The sequence below is a fragment of the Stenella coeruleoalba genome, assembly GCF_951394435.1.
Source record: "Stenella coeruleoalba genome assembly, chromosome: 21".
Lineage (NCBI taxonomy): Eukaryota > Metazoa > Chordata > Mammalia > Artiodactyla > Delphinidae > Stenella > Stenella coeruleoalba.
The window spans coordinates 35,151,082-35,177,442 of NC_137167.1; the positions used below are offsets into that span (position 1 = coordinate 35,151,082).

At 39.0% G+C, this 26,361-nt stretch overlaps 1 long non-coding RNA gene across 2 annotated transcripts in view; it reads left to right on the forward strand.

Moving 5' to 3' along the window:
- The window catches only part of LOC307179844, a 914,229-nt gene that overhangs the window by 798,965 nt on the left and 88,903 nt on the right, over positions 1-26,361 (forward strand). For both annotated transcript variants that reach the window (XR_013825561.1, XR_013825562.1), the window contains exon 5: positions 186-348. This is a non-coding gene — a long non-coding RNA (uncharacterized lncRNA). The remainder of the gene's footprint in view (positions 1-185; positions 349-26,361) is intronic.

Below are 26,361 nucleotides of genomic sequence, written 5' to 3' on the forward strand. Positions count from 1 at the left end.
TTGGAGATTGACGCTCCCCACCTACTTATAACATCACAGATGATTGAAAACAGGTGCCCTTTGTATGGTTTGCAATATTCTTTTCCAGTTGTGGCCTCACAGACTAACTAAAGAACTATACTTGCTTTCATAGATGACATACTTGCTTTTAAAAATCTAATTAAAACTTTCTTTTTGGTCCTTAGGTAGAAAGATGGCTCTGCTGAGATAAGCTCTTAATTAATGCACTGAGAGCTTACGAGTCCCACCTCTCAACAGGAATGATTGACGTCCAAGGATACATAAATTACACTAATTGAGCCCTGCCTCTACACAGGCTTCCTACAGCCAACTCATCAGAGAAGCTAGGTGAGTAGACCAGCAGAAAAAGTTATTGAAATATGTTCTTTGCTTTCCCAAAGTGTGGAAGAGAAACTTTCCAGACTGTTGCACATTTATTATCACAGAAGTCAGGTCTTTTCTTCAGTTTTAAGATGTAGGTTTTGTATTATAGTTGTTTTTTTTTTAATTAAAAAAGTAGCATTTTAACATAGCCATTGAAATTTAAATAACCACCTTCTCTTCTCAATTTTCAAGCCACAAAACTTACAAGCCAATTATAGTATGCAAAAATCACTTGGCATCATTTGTTGGTATTAAATTGTGTTGCATAGCAACCAGCACATATGCTATGGAGGGATTGTTTGAAATCAAATCCAATCCTGTCCTTGAGTTTAGTTTTCGGAAATGTACCTAACTGTAAACACACCTAAAGACCATACTGAAATATTTCTTTTATGTTTATTTCATTCTGAAAGAAATTTAGAGGTATTCTGAGGCTCTCACTTTCACAAAATCTAAAAACCATTTGATATAATCTAGGTGGTTTAATGGTCTAAAATAAAATTCAAGCACAGGGCTGTTTGCTAAAATTGAAGATGATTACACCATATTAGATGTCTTCGTTTATATCTGAAAGTTTTATTCACAGATTTTTAACTCTTTTAAAAATTGTGGAAAAACACAGTGTTTCAACTTTTGTCAAGGATATATGAATAATACGGGATATTAAATTATTTACTTAAAATATATCATTAAAATATATGTATTATTCAGACAAAATACAAATAGAGCTTGAGTTTTACTTTGTAAAATTTTAAACGGTGAGAGTAAAGGGATGAAGACCACAAAGAAAACTAGATTGAGAAATGTTTAAGCCTAATGGTTATACGTCAAAATGAATAGAAGTGGAAAAGCAAACAGTGAGAACAAAAGGAAAAAAATTCCAAACAATAGAACCACTGCAGTAAGTTTTAGAAGTAATAAGTAAAATACAGAGCCCAAACATTCCAAAAAATCAGTACTGGCCGAAATAGAGAAGAAAGTGATAGACGGAAACAGGGTTAGATTCAGAAGTATTTAGGGAACTACCGTGTCCTAGCAGCAAAAATCAAAAAGAATTCTTTTAGGACTTTGGATTCCTGAAAATTCAGGAGAACGTGTTGCTCTCACACTTCTTCTCTTTCCACTGCAGTGCACTTTGCTGTGCCTGCTGTTTCAAATTGTGAAAAATACGACGCTCTACCTAAAAAGAAAATCGTAAGACGGCTACATTTCTATCAAAATGGCTTTATTATCATCTGTGAGAAAACCTGAAGTGGAGAAAAATTGAGGGAGATCAGAAAATCTTGAGCTGATCATCTCGTAAAAAATATAAAATGCTTTTAGCATCAAGACTATCTCGCTAGGACTGAAATGGAATAAAAATGGAATAGCTCCTTTACTTAGATCCTTTTATTATTGGGTGGCTAGCAGGACCCAAACACAGTGTATCAAGGCCATGGAAATATAAGTAATAGAGCATTATCTATTAAAAAAATTATTTAGGTGGAAGGAGCAGGAAACATGGCCCTCAAAAATCCTAAGTGTTCATTTTGATTTTCTGTTATTATGTGTTCAGACCACATTCCTTCATCACCTATTATGTACTGAGCAAGGTTTGCTAGTTGAAGTGGCTTTGTATGAAATTATGCATGGAATGACCTACATCTCTTCATATCTCTTGAGAGTTTATATCTTTAATAATGATGAAAAGGCAGTATCACTGTGTGCTTCGTTAGTCTCATACCCCTAGAAATATTTATTAGTAGAAAGAGTAACCATATGTTCATAAATTGGCAGAAAATTCTACTTGAATTCACATATTTTTCATGCAGTTAACAAAAACTCAACATTCTTTCATCGTACTGTGTGGAACATACCTTTGGATTCAGATTGCTCAAAGGTACCTGAATTAGTATCAGCTTTTGTCTTCATATATGTTGGATAATCAAAGTGCTGGTGCCTGACAGAAAGTCGTAAGTTATTATGAGACGGAGCCCAGTCAGCACTGAGATGTCCGGGGCCACGCTGCCTGGAATGGAGCCATTAACATAATAGCCTATCACTCAAGCTAATCAAATCAGTTCTTACTCTGTTCTGTTTCTGAACATGGACCATCAGATCCACGATTCCAATTCCTACATCTCATCACAAGCATACTGTTACTAGCCAGTACATGAATGAACACAGCAAAAGACATGCTGGTCACCCTCTACCATTGCAGTGTCCAAAAATCCTCGGTAAATGTTTCTCTGGTCTTTGAAACAGATCACTTATATATGTACTGCTTCAGTCACTTGCTTCAATCACCTGAAAGGTTTCTTATACTATGTCTTCATTTGGAATTTATATAACTCTTTAGATGCGGGACTATTCAGTTAGCTGGGCAATTCATTATTCTACTGTTTGATCTCTGGGTTAATTTCTTGTAACTTTAATAACAATTTTAAAGATCTTGAAGATTTATTAATAAAATTTGTTACCTTGTTTTTTTAAAAAAACAGGAGCATGTTGAAAAAACCAACAAATATCCTATAACATCCTGTAATATCCATGCTAATATCATTTTTGTTAAAATTTTAAATAACAAAAACTAATGATGTACATGATTAGGGAAAAAAGTACATTTAAAAAATTATTTCCCCTCAAATAATTACTAGTTATAATTTTTCTTCCACAGAAATTCATATCCCTTTAAATATCTACCTATCATTTATGCATTCACTCAACAAATAGTTATTCAGAGTTTCTTACATATCAAGCACTATTTTTGGTGCTAGGGTGTAACAGGAAGCAAAACAAATTTTTAAAAATTCTGGCCTTCATGGGTCTTACATTCTTGTGGGGAGAAACAGACTATAAACAGAATAAATAAGACTGTGTGTGTGTGTGTGTGTGTGTGTGTGTGTGTGTGTGTGTGTGTGTGTGACAGAGAGAGAGAGAAGTAATAGTATGGAAAAAGTAAAACAAGGAAGGATGACTTGAAGGTCTTATTGAGAAAGTGATAGTTAAGCAAAGACGTGAAGGAGGAGAGAAGGAACCCAGTGGGTAGTTGGGAAAGAGCTCCAGGCAGGAGAAATAGCACATGCAGAGGCTTTGAGGAAAGCTCTCCCGGGTGGAGGAAAGCAGTGCAAAGGAACTAAGAGAGCTGGGACGGGCAGGAGAGCGGAAGAGCATCGGAGAGTCACAGAGCTGGAGATACTAACAGGTTTTAGCTTCTAATCCATGTAACGTGGGAAGCTTTTAAAAGATTTTGTATTTTCGGGATGTGGAATATTGGATGGTTTTGAACAGAGAGATAAGGTGATCCTGATGTGTGTTTTAAAAGGACATCCCCAGTTGCTATATTGATACTAGACTAAGTAGGAGAAAGGATAGAAAGACGGACAGTAGTTAGAAGACTGTTGTAATCATCCAGGCAAGAGATGAAGGTGGCTGGAGCCAGGAAGGTAGAGGAAGCAGTGGCAATATGTGGTTTTCCATTCCAAGTATCTGAAGCTGGTACTGACAGAATTTGTGATGGATTGGGTCTGAGATGTGAGGTCAACTACAGCAACAGTCTGTGGTTTAGGTCTTGGTTAGAGATAGGAATTCTCAGCATATAGATGGTATTTAAAGCCACGTAACGGGGTGAAATCACTAGAGGAGCCATTGTGGGTAGAGAAGAAAAGAGGACCCAGGGCTTAGGCACAAGCGCCCCAATGTCGAGAAGTCAGGATTCTGAGGCTCTTACCCAATGAAGAGGGGGAGACCGGAAAAGAGTGGTTTCCTGGAAACCATGTGGAAGCCATTTGCAAATGTCGTACTTATATCGAGGAACCTGAAGATTGGATTGGATTCGCAATGTTAGTCAGTTGTGGTGTGGTGGGAGAGAAAATCTAATTGACATTGGCTCAAGAGAACGAGAAGAGAAAAATTAGAAGTAATCTGTACAGATCACTCTTTGAAGGAATCTTGCTATAAATAGAGAAAAAAATTAGATGGTATCTATAGTTAGAAGTGGGGAGAAAGTTTTGTTTCCTTTGAGATAATAACAATAACAGTATGTTTTATATTTGGTAAGGGCAATTCAATCAATGAGGGGGGGGGGGGAATTGCTGATGCAAGATCCACTGGAGTTCTTTGTGTGTAGGTGAGAGAGCAACAGGCTTCAGGCAAGCGTGGAGGGAGATCCAGAGAAGAGAAGTTGGCATCAACGAGTGCAAACGAAGAAAGGTGGGCAGATGAGGAGAGACCTTATGGAAGATCTCTTCTAGCTTGTCCGCTTGTCTTAATGCAATAGAAGCAAGGGCATAAGCTGACACTGAGGATGGTGGAGGTTTGAAGGTGGAGGAGAGCATATAAAATCGTGATGGAAGGGAACGTGAGTAGACTGAGAAAATAACCTGAGAAACCAGAAGCACGAAGGTGCCATGGAGGTTAGTGGTCAGGAATTTAGGATAAGACCAGTGCGTAAGGTTGCGTGGCTTTCATTCACCATATTCACTCACCATACTCAGTTGTGCGGGTGCAGGTACAGAGCAGGCAGAGTCGGTGGCACAGTGGTTGGAGTTTTGCCAAGGGAATATCAAGGAGCTCAAGCTGGGTGAATGAGTTGACAGCATACGCAAAGGGATGATTACAGCATAAGGCTGTGGAATTTAAACTGGGTACGAAATGAGGGGTGAGAGGCAGAGGAATGGCGTTAGGATCACAAGATTGTAAACACCGTCGCAGAAGGAGTTCCAGGCCTCTAGGGAATGAGCCGGAATGAGGGGGGGTCGGTGCTAAAGAATGGAGTGCTTAAAATTGAGATTTCAGTCATTTGTGATGAAAAAAAGTCAATATTGTGACCATGTAAAAGAGGTTAAAAAGAGTCCAAGAACTTTGGAGCTCAGGTCTAAGAGGCTAGGTTTGCTGTGCAAGGATCAATGTGGATATCCAGATCACCTGGAATTTGACAGGAGTAATGTTAGAAAGAGTGAGAATGGACTCGGGTAAAAAATTTCCAAGGAATTCAGAAGAGGGCCTGGGGGAGATTGGCAAGGAGTAGCTTTAAAGTGTGATACAACCTAGTGACGTGCTATTCCAAGATGGGGTATTTGAGCGGGGGAGTGAACAGCGGTCTGTAAGCAATAGGATAGGAAGGATAGGAATGTTGTACTATTTGGCTATTAATTCCCTATGTACAGCTGTTTATCTACTTACCTTGTTCTACTTATTTATACCTATGCCTCTACTTATTTAGATGCCGCTAAGTAAGAGCAGGGGTGGGTCTGGGTGGCTTCCCATCCTCAAGGCCAAGGGAGGGAACGGTCCAGAGAAGTACTCACAGGCTCGTGGGTCTCCGATGTGCCCATCACTGCCTGGACAGTCCCGGGCACTAAGCTCACTGCCCAGCCCTTGTGCTACCAGGGTAGAGAAAAGCACATAGAGAAGGGATGACATGGTGGGGGACTGCCAGGTGGAGCTGAGGTCAAGCCATCCCTACTCAAAGCCCAAGAGGTTTAGAAGATGGAAACCACATAAGCCTTTCCCTGCACACTGACGTATCTGCCCTCCTCTTCACCATCCTATCTATCTCCTTTGACGTAGGAGATAGATAGGATGATGATTGGCTAATATTTTTTTACTTACACAAAAGAAATATATATACCCATTGTCTTGCACATTGCTTTTCCCGCCTTAATTTTGATATATATTGGCTCACAGATATCTGCCTCATTCTTTTTAACAGCTGCTCCCTCGCGAACGTGCCAAAATTCAGTTAGTCAGAACGTTTCTCCATTGATGGACTCTTTAGTTATTTCCAATTTTTCACTATTAGCAACAATGCTGTAACATATCTCTGTATATATTTATATTTGAGAAATCTTCGCTGCTATATTCACAAAGTAAATTAGCATTAGTGGCTCACAGGGCATGAGAATTTATTTAAAATTTGCATATATTATATAGGGTTGGCCAAAAAGTTCGTTCAAGTTTTTCTGTAACATCTTACGGGAGATACATATATATATCTATCTCTTAATCGCCTTCTAGTAAGATTAGACACATTTTAGTTCTGTCAACAGTGGATGAGAGGAGCTACTTTCCTTACCGTCCTCATCTTCACCAACATCAGTTATCATATTTCTTTGTATTTGCCTTTGGACTAAAAGCAATTCTATTTTCATGTGTCTCTTGGGTATTAGAAATTTTCTCTTCCTATATATGGTCTTTCCTAGTTTTTTTGTCCTTTATAAAATTAAACTTAATTTTGAGACCACCGTAGGTTCACATGCAGTTATAAAAATAATACTGAGAGATCCCCTATACCTTTTGCACAGTTTCCCCCAAAGGTAACATCTTTCAAAATTTGCAGTGCAATACCACAACATTGATATAATATTGCATACATGAAACTTAGATAATGTTATAAACTAATGCTACTTCCATTTTAAACAAGAATATAGCTTTCCTAATTTTTGACTCTTTTTCTGTTGTGGTAATCATCTTTCTTGTGTTTGATTGGAATATTTTTTAAATTAGGAACATTATTTTTTCAAGCATATTAAACATGTTTTCTCTGAGATTTTCATTTGCATTTTGATTTTAGTTATACTATTCTTGGCTATTTTTTTCAATCTCTTCTTTATGTCTTCTGGATTTTGCATCCTGTGTAAAAACATCTTGTCAGCTTATAGATGAATTTACCTTCTAGAATTTATATGGTTCCATTTTTCATATTTAAATTTTGACCCATTTGAGATTTATTTGCTGTAAAGAATTACATAGGGGTCCAGCTTTATTTATTTTTTCTTCAAATAGCTAACCAAATGTTTCTATCCCTTTTATTTCAAATACTAATGTCATAATCCAAATTTCTACATGCATTTGTGTTTATTTCCAGATTTGCATTGATCTTTCTTATCATATCTTCTCCAGCACCAAACTCTTTTAATTATTGTACCATTTGGGATATATTTTATGATAAAGGACATCACCAGATGATGCTCATTGCTCCTCCCCAGGGATTCTTCTAGCAATTTTTGAATACTTATCCTTTAACCTAAACGTTTTAGTATCACTTTATCAAGGTGAAAAAAATCCTGTTGACTTTTAAATTTGTATTGAATTACTGTCAGATTCATAGATTTGAGGAAAATCCATACCTTTGCACTCGACGATATTCTTACTCACATGATGACTAGCCTTTGTCGCTTTCTTACTCTCTTCTGAGTCCTTCAGTAGAGTTTTAAGGTTTTCTTGTACAGACCCTGTGCATTTATATATTTTACAAGTACCAGCACATAGGCATCACCCCTAGTGTTTGCTTGATCAATTATAGAAGAAAAGGGAATTCCCTGGCAACCCAGTGGTTAGGGCTCTGCGCTTCCACTGCAGGGGGTACGGGTTCAATCGCTGGTCAGAGAACTAAGATCCCGCATGCCATGCAGCACGGCCAAAAAAAAGAACAGAGAAAAGAAACTGTTACACTCAGAGGCCATCAAACCCATTCGTTAATTTGCTTGATAGGTATTGGGCTGTTATTTCAATACTTAAATTACTAATTTGCAACATCTAATACTTTGCCCATGTTTTTGTTAGTGGCAATTTGCACAAGAGCCAGAAGGTAAGTAAAGAACCAGGTTTTTCATGTTTTCAGAGGTAGGTGTACCTGAAGTAAGCACCCTCATTTCATAAAAAGAGTGCGCGGTAAAAATAAAATATGCTGGGCTGGATAATCATCTGTAATGTTAACAGTCCAATTGCTTGTCATGTAGAGGAAGGTTGTGCTTTAATTAAGCAATAAGACATGACAGGGTGTGAATTATGGAGTAATCATTCTTGTCTACTGTATTGTTAGACAAGAGGCCAGGGGCCAGATGTCATTGCGTACACCGCCCATAAATTATTACAGTGTAATTTAAATCTAGAACATTATAGCATAATTCTAAAATATTTTTCAAATAACTTTGCAGAACGAGAAATGTAGGTTGAATATATTTATTAAATTCTGTGTTAGAGGATCTCTACTATAATGCTGTAAGATCAAGAGGCTAAAGAAAAGCATTTATTTGGGGGGGAAATATAGCAGGAAAATAGAGTAAAGTTGGCATCATCGTGGATTACTCTCTAAACAGTATTAATATAGAGGAGATTCCTAGGAAGATGATACACTGACTTTCCCCCCTATGATTAGGGGAAAATGGTTGGAGCTAAGTTTTGAGAAATTTTAAGAGGAGTCCTTTTTTTTTTTTTTTTTTTTAACATCTTTACAGGAGTATAATTGCTTTACAATGGTGTGTTACTTTCTGCTTTATAACAAAGTGAATCAGTTATACATATACATATGTTCCCATATCTCTTCCCTAAGAGGGGTCCTTTTAGGCTTTATTTTTTCCTTACAAAGCAATGCTAACTAACAAATAACTCTACCACAAACCTTCCAGAAAAACATGCATCTCCCTGAAAGAACTTGGCAAAGGGTGGAACAATTTTACAGAATTTTGGGTCCTTTTAAAATCAGTGTGATTTGTAATCCTAACGCTTTCCCCCATAACATACCATTTTGAAAGTCCTCTTTTGTAAAGACATTAAAACCGATCTCTTATCACAAGAAAACACATTGTTTGAAATACTGCTTTTTTTAAAAGAGGAAAACTCATTTTTGCCCATTCAAAAGAGAAATGTTTGAGGGAGAGTATGTGATTGTAATAAGCAGAAAGTCTACTTGCTTTTCATCTGCAGAGCACTCTGTCTAGCAGGGTTTCAAAAGACGATTTCTTTTTAAAGTTATTATAGTTTTGTGCTTTCATTGCCAATATTGTATACTTTTTAAGATGGCTGTGGTGTTGACAAGTTCGACTTCTTTTGTGAATATCGCAAGATAAAAGTCATATATTTCAACCTCAGACCATTAATTTTGTCTCAGGTTCTCCTTAAAATTAATGTGTTTTGTCACCAAATTTGACCTCTTTCTAGAAGTGTGATAACCAGAGAGAACTTAATATATAGATCAAGTATAAAATATTTTTAAAGGGCCTCTAGAAACACCCACCTGCCCAAAATACGCCTCTTAATGTCTTGTCATAAGACCATTAATTATTTACACCTCTAGGTTAGTGTTTTGGTCTTGAATAGTCCCTTATTAAAATCAAGTCTCTCCCACGTCAATGACACAGAACCCAGTTATCAGGTATTCATCCATTAGTCTGTCTGTTTGCCAAAGTAGTAGATTTAGGTTATGGACTTGCTTCGATCTGTAACAGAAAACAGAGAGGAAATGAGACACAAAAAAGAAGTGTTTTAATGGATGTGAGAAGAGAAAGTTTCCAGCCCTGAAACTTGAGCTAGGTGTTACTGTGACAGGTCCTTAGCTCCTGGAAGGTGGCTTGAAGACACACAGATTTCATGGTCATGGGGTAGAAGAACCCAAAGAAAAGGGAGGATGATGAGTGCTGTATGCAAGAAGCGACCATGTCTTATATGGTGCCTAATATGTGTCTTAAATGATGAAAAAGGTAGGGAAAGCCAAAGAAAATGTATCTTTAGTACTTAATGGTTTTCCCCATTCTGTCACTTGTATTAGGTCCACGGGTCTATCACAACAATTAAATAAAACCATTTTTAGCACTTTTTTCTTGTTTCTGTTCAGCTGAATTAGGCAGGATTGACTTTTCTACCCAGTGGCTCCAATGGATCCTTTGCTGGAGTTACAGCTCAGTAGGATTTTACTCCAAAGTTCTTAGTATGGGAGACTCCAGCTGTCTCTAACTTCTTCTCCAAGGTTTATTGTGTCAGTTTTGGACAACCCACACGATGGGTAATTTTTAGAAAGTGTAACAGAAACTCGTAGAATTATTCTTAGAGGCCCATGATATGACATTATACTGTTAGCTTGGAACAAGGGTCCAGATGTGATGAGGCTAAATGAAAAACACCTGTGCATTTTTAGAAAAGGATTATCAGTTTCTTTGTTTTAGTTTTTATACTAGGACATCCTTGATTTAATCTCTGTCTACTTCTACAGAGACATAATTACTTTAAGGTATTTTAGAATGTAATAAGTTGTGAAAATAATCATTTCACGGGTTGTCGTTTGGGTCTACAAGCTTGTTCAAAGAGGCACCACGCCTAAGTGTTAACTGATAGCATCACTCAGTAGGGAGATTAAAAATTGCTTTGTAGGGCTTCCCTGGTGGTGCAGTGGTTGAGAGTCCGCCTGCCGATGCAGGGGACACGGGTTCGTGCCCCGGTCCGGGAGGATCCCACGTGCCACGGAGCGGCTGGGTCCGTGAGCCATGGCCGCTGAGCCTGCGCGTCCAGAGCCTGTGCTCCACAGCGGGAGAGGCCACAGCAGTGAGAGGCCCACGTACTGCAAAAAAAAAAAAAAAAAATTGCTTTTTATAGCTTTATGTTTATTAGGAAAAATTATTAGCACTAGTTTTGTGAGAAGATCGATGCTAGGGATTCAACATCATTCTGTCCATATTTATAATAACACTGCAGGATTAGTGCTCATTTCCAGATCAAGAAAGGCAGGTTTATAGAGATCCTCAGTAAGTAAGAGGTGGGTCCAGTCTTCTAACTCAAGACCATGATTTGAAAGCAGAATTATTTTCAGTGAATCATATTGTCTCCTGCAGGACTTGAGTCAGAATATTATTTTTAAATACGAAATTTAATCATCACAAAGTTCTTCTAAAAAAACCCTGCCATTTCCCAGTCTGTGACCCAGGACTCTTAAATTTCTTCCACTGCCCTCGTCAGGAACTTCCTTTCCGCTCCAGAACCCATTACACGTTCTCAGAAGTGCAACCACAGGAGTAAGCTCTGGAGTAACTCATGAGCACCAGGCTTATCACACCCAAGACCAGCAGTCAGTTCTGCAGAAAGACCCCAGGATCATAGCCGTGGAGCAGGAACCTGCTTTTCCCTTCACCCACGTTTAGTTTCCTTCCATTACATTCAACTGTCTGTGTGTTGGAGTGGGGTTGAGAGTTTTGATGGAGTACTTCTGTCATGATCTTTTGGGGGAAAAAATGCTGACCTGTCAATAAAGCACAGGTAGGAAAGAAGACCCAGAGCTCATATCGTAACATTTTTGCACATGCATGAGCCTGTCTCTTTAGGTGTATCTATGTGTTTTTTGTAATCCATCAACTTGACTCCTGTCTCATTCCTAACACCCTTTTCCTGCTTTTTGTTTCAATTTTCTTCACCAAAGTTGCTATTTTTAAGGTCTTTGACTTAAAAGCAGCAGCCTGGACTCATATTCCTCATTTAGGCAGTTGGGTTTGATATTTAGACAGTTGGTTTTGATATTCCCAACCTCGGGCTGTACCCAAGTATGATTCACTCCACTGTAGCAGCTCAGCAGACATGAGTCCTCATTTCTGACAAGGTCATTCATCACAGAAGCTGTTGAATTCCTTGTTACTGCATTTGGATTAAAAGTGGAATGTAGGTACCAATCAAGACCAAAATAGAGAAAATAATACTTATCATCTCAAGCCACAGTGGTATCATTTTATTATTTGGCGTGAAAATGATGAACACCACACCCCAATTTTATTTTCTCAAACCCCTGCTGCATAGACAGCCCAGAACAGAGAGTAAAATTAAGCAAAAATAGTCAACAGTTGCTAGAAATTTCTTTTTGCTTCCAAAATATATTTTAAAAAATTGTATCTTTTAAAAACTCATAGCAATAATATATAACCAAGAAAAAAAGAGTACTGAAAAAAATTAAGAAACCAAAAAATAGCTCAGTGGCAAGGTAACAACTGACAAGACTTATTCCATCTGCTGGAAAGAGTTTAAAGCCTTTACCTGCTGCCACCCACACAACAGAGGTTGAGAGTTCAGAGCCGAAAACTAACAGCTGACGTGGAAGTGCGTGGTCATGCTTCCTCCATAAGTGCATTTCCATGCTTATCAATTGTTATACTATTTGTCTGAAGGAAATAAGAGTCCCCAAGTTTTGAAGCGTAAGAGAGTAAGACACCAAAGACAAGAAGGGACTGAAACGCTTGTGTACAACTAGCATTAGGACACCCGAAGGTGAATCACACGTGCAGTTGGTCCTCCACGAACTCTAGGTCAGGGGTTCTTCACACAGAAATACTTGGAAAGTGAGGAGAGGGGTTGGAACCGTCTCTAATCAGCCACACTATCAAAGCATAAAAGAGAAAAATATCTCCCCCAAGCAGGCGAGAGCCTTGGAATCCTTCTCTCTTGGATCCCCTCCCTGCTCTCCATAATTCAGAACAGGCAGGCAGCAGGCCGTACAGATGGGGACGCACCAGCCAGGGTCCATGTGGGACGTTATCGATCTGGCCAGTTGTCTGGTTAACAGTCAGCTAGTTTTGGATAATACCCACAGTTGTTTTACAAAAATGAGAAAAAAGATGGATTTATCCTGCGTTCAGTGTATAAAAATGTATGTGCAGGTTGGTGCTTGGGCCGAAGCCATTTTTCTTACCTGCAAGACCGCCTGCCGATGACTCAGACTGACTTGCCGTGCAATCGGCAGCAATGAGCCGCTGTTGAAATGATACCGTGGGTCGTATGCGTGGCATATTCCACAATTTCAGGCCCCAGAAAGAAATGTTTTAGGCACTAGTTATTATTTTCATGGAGTTTTGTTTTTGACCTTGAACGAGCAGATGGCAGAGAGGTTTAGAGATGCCCTTGCATGTCATACCATCACGAGGGACCAGGGAGGTGCTGTGTTATGTACGTGATCATCAAAATGTTGGACTGGGGCTCCTCGGCCAGCAGGCAACACCAGGGAATGCTCTTCAGTTAACGGAATTTGGGGGTTAGTGAGGCTTGATTCATTTATGCAGTGAAACGATGTGGGGAAAGGAAGCAACCTTATAAAATTGACAAGCATATTCCTTGTAAAGCATTTTTTATAGACGTAGTTATGTTGGCAGATGTTGAAGCTATCTTTGAAGCTATAAGTCAGTTTACTAATCACGAATCTTCAAGTTAGCAACCAGACCAACAATCACAGGAGCATATTAGACACGAGCAAAGTTGAAGTTATCTGTTCTAGTTTTAACAAAATACAAGGGATGACAATGTGTTATTATTCATTGAATGCCTCCCACTCGCCTTTACTGGGTTCTGTATTCTCAGTGATTTGCGTATGTGTGTGCATATAGAGGTGCACACACACACACACGTATAAAATCATACAGTCTTGCTCTCCGCTTGCTATCATATCAATACAGTAGAGAGAAGACCCATGCAAAGCAACCCAGTTTTGTAAGAAAAGTACAAATAACAAGCTTTAGAAAGTTCAGTAGAGAGAGAACGTACTTGAGTGGAGAAATGAGAAAACGTTTCATGGAAAAGAAAGATTGTGAAATCTACCATCAAAAGATGAATAACATTTCAAGTGATAAAGAAGGGAATGGCATTGCAAAAGGAAGTGGCCTTAACAAAGGAATAGCTGTGGGAATTTATCAAAAGTTTAACGGTTACTAAGCCAGTCTCCCGTCTGGGTAGAACGTGAGGCTTGAGACTGGGAGACGGTTAGTAAAACTGGAAAGGTGGGCAGAACCGGATCCTGCGGGACATGGGGGGCAGGCAAACGTGATCACTGTCGTGACTTTCATTTCAAAGCCGGACAGCTGTAAGGGGTTGCTAATTGTCCTATAGCAACCCATGACTGACATTTCTATCCCATGATTAGCCAAGAGCTTTAATTAATCTTACCTGCAGCCCCCAGAAAACTGAGTTTTAATGTGGATGAGCCAAGGGGTTACCCTACCCTTGATTTTTGGTTACCTTCCCAAAGGCATTGTCAAGGTTGTGTGTTTTGTTAGATTTTAGCAAGTCAGCTCGCAGGTGCAGACCTGCGTGTCTTCTGGCGGCCAGTGAGCACGTCGCAGCTTCTCCTGCCTCAGATTTCGGGTGCAGCTCAGTGGCAGTTGTGTGGACAATTCTGTTGTTCATGTGCCAGTAAATTAGGGCAGTGGTGTCCTTGGCCTTTCCCGCATTCCAGACACCAGGTTTTGTTCGTGGCTTTTGATTTTGGTACTAATTAAAAGGAAGAAAAAAACCAGTTCCTAGTAATCTTATACCTAGTTCTTCACAGTTCAGTTATCTATGTTCAGCTCATTACTTCTATTGTGACCTTTGTAAAGTTTTTGAAAGTATTAGTTTCCTGAAGATTCTTTCCTTCTTTATAGCCTTCCTTATTTTTACTAAATAAAATATAAATAAAGGAATGATTTTCCCAGTATAACATGATTCTAGGAAATGAACTCAGATTGTTCTAGTCATCAATCAATCATCTCCTCGAATACTAAGACGTTTTTCAGCCAATTAAGAATTTGAATGCGCACACTAAGCTGGATGGCTTGAATCTAAACATAAGACGTTGAAGCGGCCGCGCAGAAATCAGACCAAATATTTATATTCATTATCAGTGTATGTGGCCAAAACCCAGCTACTTTTAACCCAAACGTGTGTTCCAAAAGGGATACTCCTCCTCGGCATGTGTGGCCGAGTGACGTCAACGCGTAAAACTCTGTGGCTTTATCCTTTGCGATGCTGCTCTCTTGCCCCAGGATCCTCTGGGGACCATTGTGAAGCTAGACCACAGTGTCTGATAGCACGCAGTCCATTCGGGTTTGATGGGCCTTGATGAGTTTGATACTAGGAGTGTTGACAAGACTGGCTGGATTTCTCTCCTTTGCGGTGGAGGAATATTGCCCCTGAGGGCAGGCTCTTATTTGCATGAGCGAAAGGCATACAGATCATCTCTGGTGTCTATCGCCCCACCAGCTGCAGTTGAGACCTTCCTTGGGAAATACATGATGACACACCACATATCTAGCGACGCCTCAGTGAGTGCCTCTGTGCGAGAGGAGTTGGCCCTCGACCAAGGCAAGGAGCTCCTAGGAAAAGTGAGTCGATGGGTATAAAGCTTTCCCAAATGAAGGGAGGCTGGAAAAAGAAGTTGCTAATGTCTTTCCCCATATGCTTTCTCTAGCCAAAGAAATAACCCATTCTTTTGGGACTTCCCTGGCAGTTCGGTGGTTAGGACTTAGCCTTCACATGCAGGGGGTGCGTGTTCGATCCCTGGTCGGGGAGCTAAGATCCCACATGCCTCGGGGCCAAAAAACCAAAACATGACAGCAGAAGCAATATTGTAACAAATTCAATAAAGACTATAAAAATGGTCCACATCCAAAATAAATACATAAATAACTAGTTCTCTTCTGCCCAGTTCTCCCGGTGAAACAAAAGACATCTTCCCTCTCTTCTTTCCAGCAGAATAAGTAAGGAGCAAAGCAGCTACCGCTTGAAGAGGGTGACGGAAAGCCAGCTGCAGTTGCATTGGGTTTGGTTCCTGATTGATACATTTCAGTATTATTTCTTTAGCAAATACATAAAATTCTCTGATGTTTTTTAATCAAAAGAATATAGCTCATCACTCTCTTTAAAAAACAAAAACAAAACAGTGGAAGCCTATGAAACAAGTGCTGTAGGAAGAGTCGAGTTGCATGCTGTGTGTTTCAAGGTGGCCTTGCAGGCAACAGGAGTAACAGGAATGATTAAACCCTGTCGGATGGCGTTAGGTTCGGCGCTTTCTTGCCTCATGACAGGCGGTGACAGTCGAGTGGCGCTGAAGCAGAACAAACGACAGTGGCAGTTTGCTGTGAGCAGTGCAGCTGTCAAAACCGCTGTACAAAAGCAAATGCTGGGGATAAGCAACCAGCAAAGTTTGCAACCTGACGACTCAAATGCTGATGGCCACGATGTCTTCACAGTGGACTCTGGGTTACCGTCCCCTCCTGGGGCTTTCCACTGTCATGCTCAGGGCTGCCAACTCTTCCCGTGCTCTGGGTGTTGTCAATTTCCATATCATACCGAAGCCTACCTTCATTGCAAGATCACTAACCAGTCCTCGCATGACCCACGTGGAACGCTTATACTCACAGGCTAACATGTAAGCCCCGTGTATGGAGTTCATCGCGTTTCGTGTTTGGAGCAATCGTCTGACATCCAGAAAGACAAAGGCTGTCCGTGTGCGAAATCCAGTTCTGATTACTTGGCTGTAAGAATAGGTTACAGCACAGATGTAAACCTGCCATCACAAATAGGGTGAAAGACTTCACACCCAAAGGTGAAACAGTGAACTTAGCATTGTCACTAGTTTCTTGAAAAGTTGAAAAAAAAAATACTTTACACCCATGTGGCTTCACAGGTTTTTATTAGAAGCCACAATAGACACTTTTCACCGGCAGTAAATGAGAAACCTTTCAACATTGTAATAACGTGGGGAGAGTTTCTCAGCCACTGTCATCCTCTGGGAATTCTCCCGCTGAGTTTTCATAGGTTGGAGGGGTGAGAAAGTTGCCCACGGGGTCTCTATCACACAAACTCAATGTTTAGCATCGCGTCCTGTCATATTTTACATGTTTGGGGGAGTCCAGCAGAAAAAGGTGTCATCCAGGTCTGCAAGTTGCAGGGTGCTAGGCGTCTTACCTCTGATGAGGTCAGATTGGCCGGGTGTGATATAAACTAGGAATTCTTGGATCCGAGCATCAATTTTTCTTTCTGCGAAACCTAATCTGACCCCGTGTGTGTTTTACAAGCTGGCGCTCTCACCACAAGAATGGTTAAGAGTAAGCGAAGGCTTACCGCTTACATCTAGTTAGTAAGAGTAATGATCATGAATTTTTTAAATTAATTTTTATTGGCGAACAGTTGATTTACAGTGTTGTGTTAGTTTCTGCTGTACAGCAAAGTTATACATATACATATACCTACTCTTTTTTAGATTCTTTTCCCATATAGGCCATTACAGAATATAAGGTAGAGTTCCCTGTGCTCTACAGCAGGTCCTTATTAGTTATCTGTTTGATACACAGTAGCGTGATATGTCAATCCCAATCTCCCAGTTCATCCCACCCCCCTTTCCACCTTGGTACCTCTTGAAGGAAAAAAACACCTCCATATACTTATGTACCTGGGATATATGTATACGTATAGCTGATTCACTTTGTTATACAGCAGAAACTAACACAACATTGTAAGGCAATTATAATCCAACAAAGATGTGGAAAAAATAAAATAAAATCTATTTTGTCTGAGAAAAAAGAAAAAAAAAGATCTATGATTTAGAAGTTTCATCTTCCTTAACCTGCAGCTGAAGAGGCAAACAAAATCATTGCACGTTTACTGTTAGGAAGGAGAACTTATTTTTTAAGAGGGCAGGAAATTAGCTGGTGCTGGAAGCGTCTGTTTTCTTGCCTTCATGACTGCCAACTCCTCTGTTTGCTGTGATCTATGATTTGCAAGCTACTATTATTATTTATGTGTCCTACAATTACGACCAGTGACACCTCCCCTTCTCCAGCCCTAAGCTGGAGCCCACACATAGGAAAGCCCACACATAGGAAAGGAAGAAATGCTGTTTATTGGGACAGTGTGCCTTTTTTCAGTGAAACAAGGACGAACTGTACCACTGACAGCTCACTACCGTTTTTGCTACCGTTTCCAGCTCACTTCTCAAGTGTTCTCCAGAACTGACAATAGATGGACTCGAATAAAAATGCCTAGTGAGAATCTGTTCCATTCATTTACCTCTCAATGGGCTCCTTGGGGGACATATATTGGATTAAAGAAACAGAGGACCCAGCAGTGTGAGGACATTCTAAGAATTTCTGTACATGTTTCAGGCGGGGGCAGGAGCCTTCCTAGCTTAACAAGGATCTCTAACCATTAATGTACCTCACTTCTTAAATGTATTTAATTTTAAAATCACACAGTCTACAGATAATGTGAAGAGGGAATGCAGATCAGAGTCATTTATGAATTTTTGGAAAGATTTCCATTTCCTCAGCCTGGGAACTTTTAGAGAGCAGTAATCTCCTAGAATCACTGGAAGGACCAAAATGTGTGAGGTTTTCCAGAGGGCCCATATCCTAATTAGCTTTTTAAGCTGTGTTAAAATGGTGTGTTTACTGGATAATTGCACCTTATGGAACAGAATAGATTAATAAATAAAAGAGCCGCTACAATGTTTGCATGCCCAACTTTGAGCTAAGTGCAGGCTTGTAAGTATTCGACAGCTAGCCGGCCTCGTCTGATGTCGTTAGTCAGAAAAAATCATTCAAAGCTAGCACCTAGCTCTGGTCTCAGAGAGAGACTGCATTTAAGGACATAAGGTTCTGTTTCCTCTTGTTTTTAGTGGTTTGTGGAAAAAAAAACACCCCTTTCTGGAATTCCACTCTCAAAGAAGTAAAATTTTAAACAACCAACTATGTTTTCTACCAAATATCTATTTTAGGAAACACATTAAAAATCAATACTGACTCCATTGTTGAAGAAAAACTCAAAACTTGCAAAAATTGTTTACTTTTCATTCTTTCATATAAAATATTCTACCAGCAGCGTTTAAATATTCGAAATACAGTTTAACCATTTAAAATTCACTGCATATTGAGTTGCCTTGTAGAATTTTCATTTCTTGGGGGAGGAGGGTGGAGAATACAAAATAAATTAAAAGAAAGTTGATGAACCCAGCAAAAGTAAGAGTAAGAAAATGAGAAAACCAAGTAATGTGTAATAGTAGTTAATAGTTTATTCAAGGAAGGAATGGAATCAGATCAGTTGTGTGGTAATAAATGTGACTGTTAGTGTCCCAACAGAAAGCCAGAGACTTTTGGATTTGGGGATGAGAGGCAAAGTCCAACTGCTTGTAAAGAGCACATCTAAAATAATTTTTTTAGTGTTTGAAAATATAGTCATAAGATGGGCCCGGTAAATGTAAAACAAAGAGAAAGTTGGAGTTGCCTTATCAATATCATCTGAAGTGGAATTCAGGGCTATGATCATGAAACAGAACAAAAGGGGTGTTATGGAAGCAGAAAACTTTCTATTCACAGGAAGGTGAAGAATTGTAAACATTTTCGTCCCAAGCGACATAGCTGTGGAACGCATAATGCAAACTCTCCCAGAAGTACAATTGGATAAAACCAAGTGATAATGGAGACTTGATGTGTACAATTCTGACGGAGTTGTAATTAAGTAGAGTGCAAAAAGGCAAGGATCTGTGTAGTGTAATAACAGTACAGTCAGCAGGGGTGTGTGTGTGGGGGGGGGTAGATAGATAGTACATGGATAAAATGACAGGTGTTTAATAAACAATCATAGCATGTTTTCTACGCGCTAGGTACTGTTCCAGGGTTTGACATATTAATTCATGTAATCCTCGTAACAGTCTTTTACCGATGAGGAAACGGAGGCACCAGTTGGACAGGTAACTTGTTTAGGTCCACATAGCAAAGAATAACAGAGCAGGACTTAACCCAGCTGGTCTGACTCTAGGGCCTATGGTCTTAAGACTCTTAGACATCATACAGCCTACAGAGAATATGTTTTTCTCTTATTCCATGAAAAAAATGTAAAACTACTCGTGAATTGGTCAAGACAGACTTTAACAAACTCCACAACATAGAGGTTTACAGACAATATTTTCTCACCATTATTCAGCAAAACCAAAAGTCACCAACAAAAGATCTCCCCTTCTTCCCCCCAAAACTCTCTACCTGTACACTTGAAAAGCTACTGTAATTAATTCCTGGATCAAAAAGAGGATCCCCAAACTAAGATTAAAAATAAGTTAGCAATTAAATATGCCATAATTATTCTTCTTAATACATGACACTCTCCACTCAGCACTCTGTTGTTTTTAAATTGCTAATAAAATGTCTAAATATTCTCCCTAATTCCCTTTATTTGTACTAATCTAGTCACTCAGGTATACCTATGTTGAATTTAATAGACAGCAATTGGATAATTTCCCACTGTTAACACAGAATTAATGCTATACCTTTGTAAGTATATATTATCTGTAGTTTAATTTCTCCTAAGTTGGACCCATTGTGGTTATGATAGTGGGATGTGAGGCCTAAACATTTTAATCAGTCCAGTTCCAGAAGTCCTTTTATAGCTTCAAGGGAGGAGGTAGGGCTTTGTAGTCACTGCCCAGAAGTTTGATGGTGAGTAGCACGTGGCAAATTTGACCAATGAGCTGTTATTTTTTATGATTTGCCAGCCCGGGATTATCCACCATATGTCTTGTCTGACATTTTTCTACCTCTTTACCAGAAGTTTTGACCCAAGTGGATTATTACACATTCTTCAATTTTTTTCTTCCATGGTACTTTCTTTCATTATATTCCTATATGTAAATATATATATATATATATGTGTATATAGATAGATAGGTAAGTATACATGTATAAATACGCACGCACTGAATGTTTAGGCAATTCTGCTCTGTGAAGTATCATTCATAATTAATTTAGTTGTTCATAATTTAACCAAGTCCCTCTAAACATCGCTGTATTGTCAGTTGCTTAGTCAAGACAGGAGTTCACAGTTTTATTGATCTTCTTGTTTTTACTCTCAATTATACTAAGCTAGCAGGGAGAAAACCTCATTGTTAGCAGTCTCACAGTGTATTATAATTGTCATGGTTATCGACGGCTGAAATAAAGAATGTGTTCATACAGGGAGATGAGTCATCTCTCATAACTGCCATATAGAGTAAGCGGCAGGTTGGAGTCGTGACGTTTAGGGAGGAGGTCCAGCATAAACGAATGTGCAGCCTCGCATGGGCTGTTAGGTCGCTTGCTTCCCGTATGATGGGAGAGTCACTGGTAATTTGTATGCCACAGTTTACTCTGAAAAAAACGGAGAAATATATTTTCTGAAGTCTTTATCATTAATAATGGATTACTAGAAAAAAAATGATCATTTGGAAGCCTGATTTTAAAGTAGCCTTCTTCTCACAACCACATTCCACTAAATTTATGTATCTGAAAATGTATATGTAATCCTAAGATCATGTCTAAAAACTGTTTTTTAATACGAAACTCTTTCACTCACAGTCATGTGCGAAAATCCTCACAGCCTATATATGATTTATTAAGATATTTTCACTTACATGCTGCTTCCTGTCAAGTATCCCTAAGCATGGGTATACATGCTGTGTTTCTAGGTTTGGGGGAAGGTTAGGGATCGTCTATTTCCAAATGCCTAGTAGATTCTCTAGCACATAGGGTTTATATGTAAACCATGAATTTAACCGTCCATTGTATTTGTGACGTTTGGAATATGTCATCCATCACCTTAAATATCAATTCAAGAAAATACTTCTAGGATATTATGATCCTTCATAATAGTATCTTTTTTTTCATTGTTAACAGACAAGTCCTAGTGACCACTTTGTTGGTCTGCTTGGGATCATTGGATGATAAATTCTCATAAGAAATTCTTGTTTCCCAGCACACATGAGGCATACAGGCCCCGCCAGTTAGGATCAGAGTTCACGATGAAGTTTTTCTCACAATCCTGTGAGAGCACACAGTTTGAAAAGGCCTCCCAGGTCATTCTGAAGTGATGTGAAAGGTGAAATGTCTTCTGGTCTAATGGGTGGTTAGTAGCAGAACCAGACTTTGTGATCCTGAACACTCTCTCCTTCACTGCTGTGCGTATTACAGCACAAGACGCTAGTTGAATGTATGAATGATGCGAAGGGTCTAGAGTGTACGTGCCTTCATTTCCACACCACCTGGATTTCCTCCCTCTCCTCCTGTCCATACTCCAGATTGTTTCTCGGGGCGTTGATGTTTAATGCATCGTTCTCCCCATCAGGGGAGAGGTCAGCCCGAGTCAAATCTGCCATGGTTTGCAGACTCCATCCTAGTGGCTGTTGATTTGGGATGACTGTTTTGCCTTAGGCAGGCAGGTCAGCTTTATTTTAGATCCAGCTAATGACGGTGCTAAGAGTTTAATGGGAGCTGAAGTCCAGCTGCCCCGATTCTGAGGTGAGGAACAAGGAGGGACACGAAGCCTTTTGATGCTGTCGTTTTCCGCGGCACCAAAACTGCCAGGCTGCTGCTCGAAAATGATCTGGATTTTCACCCCACCATCAAGACTTTTTCTTTACCAGTGACTTTTGCAAACTGAATCAATTACCAGTAAAGGAAAGCAGCTGGAGAACAGACATGGCTGGACATGGTGCCAAATTCTTCGATAGTTTTGAGTTCTCTGGCTGTGTTTGAATCGAAGTAGGGAAGGTGCTATTACTAGCAGGAATTCCAGGTATAGTCACAGATGGCGCTGCCTTACCATATAGATGTATATATATTATATATATATATATATAAGAGACAGTGGTAGCTTATAAAATGGAATTAATTATATTTATTAGCAATTAGTATTCAACTTTGAGTGGAAAATAATTCATAGGATGGAAAAGATATGATTGAAAACTTGTGGAACAAATATGACAAAGTAATTTCTGTCGCGATATCTTGGCGAGTGAATGGAGGAGGATGACCATGAGTGACGGTGACTGTTTCTGTTTGACATGAAAATAGTAAATGTCCTCTTTTCTCTGAGGAAAAGGTGGACTTCTATGGAGAATCAAAGTACCATAACAAAGAATAAGAAAAGTCTATTAAAGGACTTGTAGCATGAAGTCAAGAAACTTGAACTTGGTGTTGTAAATGGTGAATGCACTGGGTCGATTCTAGTGTTCACGCCAGTTATTCTCTTATTCGTTATCACCATCATCATGTTAATCATCTCCCTCTTCATCACCATAATAATCAATATAATACTTTTCAAATGCTCATAAAATAATTAGTATAATTTCCTAGATAAGGAGTCAGCAAACTACAACCTCCCAGCCACATCTGCCCCTTGCCTGTTTTTACATAGCCCATGAGCTAAGAATTGTTTCTACATTTTTATATGATTGAAAAAACTCAAGAGAAATAGAATTTGTGACGTGAAAATTACACAAAATTCATATTTCATTGTCCCTAAAGTTTTACTGGAATGCAGCTGCATCTGTTGCTCACATGGTCTGCGTCTGCTCTGTTTGCTACACCTTCAGAGTTGAGGAGTTAAAACAGACAGTGTATGCTCTGCAAACCTAAAAGATTTACAATCTGGCTTTGTACAGAAAACGCTTGACAACCCCTTCCTAGATGATTAACATCCCATTTAGCACTGACTCAAGTTCACTCGAAACCAGAGTCAAAATTATTTGGCAAAATCAGGTTATTGTCTATTCTAGGGATCTTTAATGTGGGAACCTTAATTTGGGCTCTTATTAACTTGTGGAAACATGCGTGAACTCAGAGAGTACGTTGACATACACACTGGCAGAACTGTTATAGATCATTTTGATTATGACTTTCTATAAAGCCAGCATTTGTTGCCTAGAGCTGATTTGTCCCACTGAAAAATATAAATGAATAATTGTTATTATTCTTTTTCCTTGCTTATAGAACAGTATACATGTAGTGGAACAATTCTGATTTGACTCAAGGTTATATTATAACATTCTGCTCCTCCAAAAGAAAGATTTTTCAAGTGGAAAATTCAAATTAAGGTTTCATTTGTCATGTCTTTTTTTTACAAAAGAAAAAAATACATGTTATACTAACAAATTTAAAAGGTCCTAATAATTATAAAACATACACTGAGAAGGAGATACATGAAAAGAAAGGTTTGTTCCTTAATGGTTGGCAAACTGTAAAATGAGTACATCTCTGGAGGCCGTTTTATACTTTTCCTAGACTTATGTGCTTCCACTTACTTGCATGTTACTTCCTTTTAAAAATATATAATTTTGTGACACAGAATAGCTTATCATGGAATCGTAAGCAATAGCAATTTTCAATGGTTTCATTTAAGGACAACTAGAAAGGACCGCTAATTTCAGAATGTCTAAGCTTTGAGTAATTCTTTTAGAGTCCGTATTTTATCTGGTCATCTGATGGGTAATGTGGTTGGTAAATCCACTGTCATTTATTCACCTTCTCCACATAATGGTAAGAATTATTTTTCAGCAACTATTCCATGAGCAGAAGGTTATTTTATGTTTGTTTATCTAAAATCTTTATGAGTTATTAGAGAATGAGTGCAAATATGTGACTTTGGACATGATCCAGAATCATCTCTCCTCTTAAGAAGGATTTGCCAATTTAAATTTACATGGGTCATTCTTTTTAAGGGAAAACAGAATTAGCAACTTCCAAGTTTATTCAGCACTATTTGATTCAGAAAAATGTGCCTGAGTGTTATGGGGTATTTTCGATAAATGTTTATTTTGTTGTGTAACACTCTGCACAGATCATTTTTATTTGGTTGTGAGGGCTGATCTCTTGGGAAACGTTTATTATGTATTCTGTGTAAAGTAGACACGTTTAAACATAGAGAGCAGGATCTGTGATGTGAAATCCTTTAAGTATGATGATGAAAAGATAGGATTGTTTCTTACTTCATAAAAATCATTTATTTCTTGCTCATCAGAAAGAAAACTAAGCACTGAGAAAATTACCACATTGATATAAATGATTCCTAGAGCCACCCTTCATGAAGCTCTGACTCTGTGAATGAAAAATTCAATAGGTTGCTACATATATCAGTAGAATAACATTATTTAAGGTGACTTAACGAATGTTGATTCAAGAAGAAGCAAACTGTTTTTTCCCCAAATGATTTTGGGGAAAAAAAATGTAGCTACTCTCAAGGCAAATCATGCTGTCAAGCTTTCCTTAACTCATCAGTGAGAATTGATAAATACATCACGAGACATGGTAGATATACTCGCGTATTGCACAGGACATAAAGTCACGTTTGGATTAAACCCCCAAACGTCTCTGCCAAAATGAAGTACAGCTGCAGTCTTAGAGGAAGAGGGTTTAGAAAAAATATATACCGTTGGCTCTGTTATCATTTGCCGTAAATTAAAGATCCAGGGTAGAAGAGGGACTATTGTCATTTAGCATACATATCTGGGTTGGAGATTTATAAAATGTTAAATTATGTGGATAACTGAATCAAAGTGGATCCCCAGGAGGAAGACGAGAACAAGAAGACTGTTAAAGGGTAGTTCTCCTTCTGAAATAAGGACATGATCCGCCTAGTTTATATCAGAAAGTAGTTTGGGAAATAGTCCTGGTGGAAGGCCAGAGTGCATCAACTGGTTCCCTTAAGTTTCTCTCTGTGTCGGGACCCCTCATTTTGACTACCAGACGCACCACCATGCCTGGGCTCAGAGATGTACTACTTCCTCATTATAAAACTCTGACCCACTGAAGGACTGACGAGCTGTCTGGATATCCATAAACCCTCTTTCAGAAAAAACATAAAGGAGAGCAAATAAAACAACAGTTTACCCACGCCTGCATTCCTGAGAGACAGGCAGAAGGAAGCATCAGATTCTCACAGAGCTCCTGCCGTTGCTACAAGCTGGTGGGTGCAGAGAATGGGGGAGACAGAGCTGAAGAAACTCCACTGGAAAGAGAGAGAGCACAGACAAAACCACCCTCCAGAAAGTCCATTACTAGTTGCCAAAATAGTAAACACGGGTCCGGAACTTGGTGGTTCACAGCAGCAGTTGTAGAGAAGATGCTTGACAGTGAGCAGAGGTGGCAGGCTTGAAGACATATTTCTTCTGAGAGACAAGGAGAGAAATAAAAGTACATGTAGGACCCCTCGGAAGAATGGGAGTGAAGCCAGGAAGATGGTCAGAGGGGAAATACCAGTTCCTCAGAAACATGCATTAAAAGACAAACCAAAGAAACACAAAGCTGACAGAGAGGGTGATCTTGAGCTAGGAACCCTGCCGTGAGATACCTACGTATACAAAAAAAGAGGTGAAACTCTCTACACAGCTACTTACAGGAGAAAGTAGATAATGTGACTCAAAACATTTTGGCTGATGGAACATAACCACAAAGCAGAGGAGAATTATTGACACCACTTTCCCGTTTACATTTAGGCTCATCAAACAAGAATTTAGGGATATTTTAAAAAGCAGAATCAGAAATTCAAAAATTCATACCAGAAATGGTAAAAACTGCAATGAAAGTTGATTAAATTTAGGAAACATTGAAAAGAAAAGCAAACCCATCTTAGAAATAAGGAATCATTTACTAGGTCCTAAGGAAGAATATATTCAAATGAAAATCTAATAAAGGA